The following is a 4,983-nucleotide window of genomic DNA, read 5'->3' on the forward strand; positions in this document are numbered from 1 at the left end:
AATCTGTTTTTTAATTACATCTTACGGCCCCCCAGGAGCCACACAGATTCATTCTTTTTAAGTTTATTCTTTTTTTTTTTTTTTAGGTTTTTGCCATAGGGCGCGTGCATTTGCTGGAGAAAGTGAGAAGTCAGTCACCTCTCGGGAGTGATGGCCATGCCATAATCCTTTCTCCTTCATTCTCCTGGGATTTTGGATACACACACACACACACACACACACACACAAACCTGGCAGGACTTTCAAGCCACCAATTCCAGGATTTGAACTGCAGTTGCCCATGTGAGACTCTTAACCACCATGCCACCTGGTACTCCAATACTTTTTATTTATTTATTTATTTATTTTTGAGAGATTTTCACTATAGGATGCGTGCGCTCACCAGACAGAGAGAGACATAGAGACAGAAAGCGAGAAATCACCCCCCAGGGGGGATGGTCACGCTGCAATCCCTTCTCCTCCATTCTCCTCTCGGGATCTTGGGCACGCACGCACATGCGCCCGGCGTGAGTTTTAAGCCACCGGGTCTGGGACGCGAACCACGGTCAACTACATGGGAGTTCAGCAACATAGCCATTCCGCTAACTGCTGGTCCCAATACTTTTTATTTTTAAACACTCTGAGAAGAAGTAACGAACACTCCAACCCAGAGGCAAAGAACCAGCCAATAATGCAAATATTTGCTGAGTGCCTACTAAGTGCCATTTTTTTCCTGTAAAACAATTATTACACTGTTCAGAAATGCAAAGTATTAAAAACAAAAACAAAAACTTGTGACCCCCCCCCCAAGAAAAAAAATATCAAACTAAAACTCCTTTGGAACAGAAACCCTCCTTCAGAGGTAAACATTAACTTGCATGTATCATCCTCATGCATTTCTTTAAGAATATTCTCATATAGGAAACAAAAAGTATCTAGTATCATTTTGCAAGTCTTTAAACTTAGCATAATAGTATCACATTGCATGTATTCTTCTGTGACTGTGAGATTTAACCAGGGTGACCCCTTCTCGCTCAGATTCGTGCATTTTCACTACTGTATAGTATTCCGCTCGGGAATGTATCCAAACTGACCTACCCTTCTCCCACTGATGGCCACTGCTGGATTTCTATGTTCCGGCTGCTACAATGTACAGACCAGTACACACGTGGAAGGGCTTCTCCACAGCTACTGCGACAGTAACATTACAGGTCTCTGTGCTATGCACTTTGCCAGCTTTGGGAGATAATGCCAAGTTTTATTCCAAAGTGCTCATCCCAGTAGCAATATTTAAGAGTGCCTGCTGCTCTGTATCTTATGGTATTGCCAGACTTTTAAATTTTTCTCAATTTGAAGGCTGTAAAATGGTATTTCATTGTGGCATAAATTTGCATTTCCATCATCACTGTAAGTGAAGATAGACATTTTCCTGGGTGTGTGTGGTTTTTTTTTTTTAGTCATTTTGACACACCTTTTCATATTTTTTGCTTACTTATCTACTGGGTCACTTTTACTTAATGATTTGTAGGAAATCTTTTTTTTTTTTTTTTGAGAGTTTTTTTTTTTGCTATTGGGGTATGTGCGCTCACCAGAGATGGAGAGACAGAAAGTGAGAAATCACAGCCCAGTAGGAAACCACAGCCCAGGGGGGATGGCCACACCACAGTCCCTTCTCCTCCATTCTCATCTTGAGATCTTGGGCACACGCACGTGCCCAGCGTGAGTTTTTAAGTCATCGGTCCAGGGCTCAAAGCACCATCAACTACATAGAAGTCCAGTGACATAACCATTATGCCATTTGCTGGTCTCAAAAATCTTTTTTTTTTTTAAATTATTTTATTCAGGGATCAGCAGTTGGAGTAATGGCTTTGTCACTGGACTCCCATGTAGTTGACTGTGGTTCGAGTCCTGAACCCGGTGGCTTAAATTCATGTCGGGAATGTGTGTATGCATACCCAGGATCCTGGGAGGAGAATGGAGGAGAAGGGACTGTGGCATGGCCATCCCCCTGGGGGATGTTTTTTTGCTTTCTGTCTCTCTGTCTCTCTCTTTCTGGCAAGTGCACACACCCTATAGCAAAAAAAGAAAAAAGAAAAAAAAGAATTATTTTATTCAACTTTATTATTTTTACTTCTTAATTTAACCTGAGAAAAACAGAGAGCGAGGGAAAGTGATAAAGTAAGCCACACCAGGTCCAGGACCCGAGTCACCGTTGGCCATGTGGCCATGTGGGGAATCCAGTGCCTTTAACCACCACGCCACTAGCTGCCCCCTATAGGAAATCTTTAAGTGGCCCAGAGACCAGTCCTTCATCATTTAATTGCTGACCCTCAGGGCGATACCACCCAATCATAACGTCTGTTTCCACCTCTGCATGCGACACCCCTATATCCAACTGCCTGGATGACGCCTCCACTTGGACATCTCACAGTACCTCAAACTCGACTTGTCTGAAACGAACCTAGCATCTTCCAGGGTTTTGTTTTGTTTACTTCTTTCATGAGGCAGCAAAAGAGAAGTACACCCCCAACAGGATCCCTGCACCACGATCCACACCAGGCAGCTCAGGTCACGGGCACGGGCATGCATGCCTGGCAGGTACAGGAAGACCTCAAGACATGACAGACATGAGCCCAGGACGCTCCCGCGTGGTCCAGCACTGCAGAATGTTGCGTTACCACTGCGCCACTGTGGTGACCCCACGTCTGGTCTTCAAGCCCCGCATCTGGGCGCCAGCCTTGACTACCAGTCCTCTTCACTCCCTCTGCACTCCTGATCCAACCCGATTCCAAACCTCACCAGTTCCTCCTCTTAGGTTTCACTTAGATCTGCTCCCATTTGTCCCCCCTCCTGAGCTGCCACTACAGGCACTACCTTCACCCCAGGGTTTCTGCACCACTCTACATGTTCTGTGGGCCCCCCTGCACCCCACACTCCAACCTGCCACCCCTTCTCCACACCTGCAGCCACACTGAGGCGCCAGAGATCTTGCTAAGTTGAATTCTGTACAGTGTCACCCTCCTGCCTGAGACACTGCGATGACTCCACATAGCCGTCCATATCTAACTTGCTCTCTTGGGGCCAGCAGGTGCTATGGTGGTTAAGGCGCTGGACTCTTACATGGCTGACCGCAGCTCAAGTCAGCTTGAAAATCACACTGGGCACGTGTGTGTGCATGCCCAAAATCCCAGGAGGAGGATAGAGGGAAAGGTGGTGTGGCCATCCCCCCTGGAAGTGATTTCTCACTTTCCTTTCACTGTCTCTCTCTCTCTGGGGAGCACGTGTGCCCTTTGGCACAAACCTTTAAACAAACAAAAAGCCCTGCTCTCCTTACCAAGATTACCATTGGGTTGTCGGAAAAGTCATGACGTCTTTTTGCACAGAAAAACACGCCATCACTTAGATTCTGAGGACCCAATATTACCAAGCTCCTATCCCCAACCTGCCTCTCAAGGCTCTTTTGTTTGTTTGTTTTAGTTTGTTATAGGGCATCTCTCTCACTGGAGAGAGTGAGAGAAAGGGAGAAATTACCCCTAGGGGGATGGCCACACCACAATCTCCTCTTGGGATTTTGGGCACCATGTGCATGCACTCGGTGTGTTTTATCAGGCCGCCAAGTCCAGGACTTGAACTATACAGTCAGCCATGTGGGATCCAGCAGCCTTAACCTCCACACTCTGTTGGCCCTTTTTTTCCTGTGTTTACAATGGAGCATATGCACACACATGTCAGAGAGAGGGTGAGAGAGGAACGCCCCCCCACACGGTTGGTCACTGCCGTCCTCTTCCTCCAGGCCTCCAGCCCCTTAGCATGGAGCTTGTGCCACACCTGTGAGGATGACCAGCCAGGAATTCAAACTGCAGTTGGCGCATGTGATCAGCTTCTCTTGAGCATCTGGTTAGCACAGCACAGAGCTGGCCCATAAGGCTCCTCTCTCTCTGCATCCTCCCTTAAAATCCCTACGAACCAGCAGCTGGACTCTCAGGTCCCAGAAGGTGCCAACTCTCCACACCTGTGCCTGCAGGCTTCGCATGTACCACACTCCGAATCTGGAGTTTCTCCTTCACTTCCCCCAACAACTCCTCCTGGTTGACTCCCAGTCATCCTTCAGGTCTCTCAGCAGCTGCTTCCTGTGGGAGGCCTTCCCTAACCTCGAGCTTAGCAAGGTGACCCTGCTCCACGTCCCCATAGCTGTCTGTCCTCTTCCTCTACATCAGACCTATCAAAGAAAGATCACTGGTTTCCCTAACACCTAGTGTATAATCAGGAATCAATAAATAATGTCTTGCTTTGTTTTGGAGAGATTTTTGCTACAGGGTATGTGCACTTGCTGGAGAGACAGAGAGACAGAAAGCGAGAAATCACCTCTTGGGGGATGGCCACACCACAATCCTTTCTCCTCCTGTGATCTTGGGCATGTGCCCACTGAGTCCGGGACCTGAACTGTGATCAGCCATGTGGGAGCCCAATGACATAACCGTGACACCATCTGCTAGTCCCAGTAAATAACAATTTTATGAGCAAATGGAGATAGGAGAGTTTTAGTAACTAAGGCCCAAAATAAAGGGACTCTAAATTACAGTCCTGGCAAAAATGTAGAGAAGGGACTGGATTCGAAAGGTGAGGAGGTGTTGATGGGATCTGGGAAATAACTGGATGCAGGAGGTTAGGAGAAGGAGGATTAAAGATGAGACCCGGGTTTCTGGATTGGATACCTGAGGTCACCTAGGTGGTGGAAGAACTTGAGAACACAGGAAGTGATGAGGTGACAACATTCTCGGTGAGTGACAGAGTCGGCACAAGTTCCAGAGGGAAAGTTTCTACAAACATGAAAGTGCAACTGTCTGACGGTAGCATTTGGGAATGAGGACACCCCAGCCCCACCTGAGATGTAGGGCACAGAGGACGCAAAGCCTCCACCACAGTGAGCTGGGAGGAAATGAAGGCCTCCTCCTTCTTTTTTAATTTGCTAGAAGATATGTGTGCTTGCCATTGAGAGACAGA

The 4,983-nt window shown here is 47.3% G+C and overlaps 1 protein-coding gene across 2 annotated transcripts in view; it reads right to left on the minus strand.

The window, feature by feature from the left end:
* The window catches only part of WRAP53 (WD repeat containing antisense to TP53), a 26,607-nt gene that overhangs the window by 3,059 nt on the left and 18,565 nt on the right, over positions 1 to 4,983 (minus strand). The gene's annotated exons all lie outside the window — the stretch shown is intronic.

The sequence above is a fragment of the Tupaia chinensis genome, unplaced genomic scaffold (genome assembly GCF_000334495.1).
Source record: "Tupaia chinensis unplaced genomic scaffold, TupChi_1.0 Scaffold000330_1, whole genome shotgun sequence".
In the NCBI taxonomy this organism is placed as follows: Eukaryota; Metazoa; Chordata; class Mammalia; order Scandentia; family Tupaiidae; genus Tupaia; species Tupaia belangeri.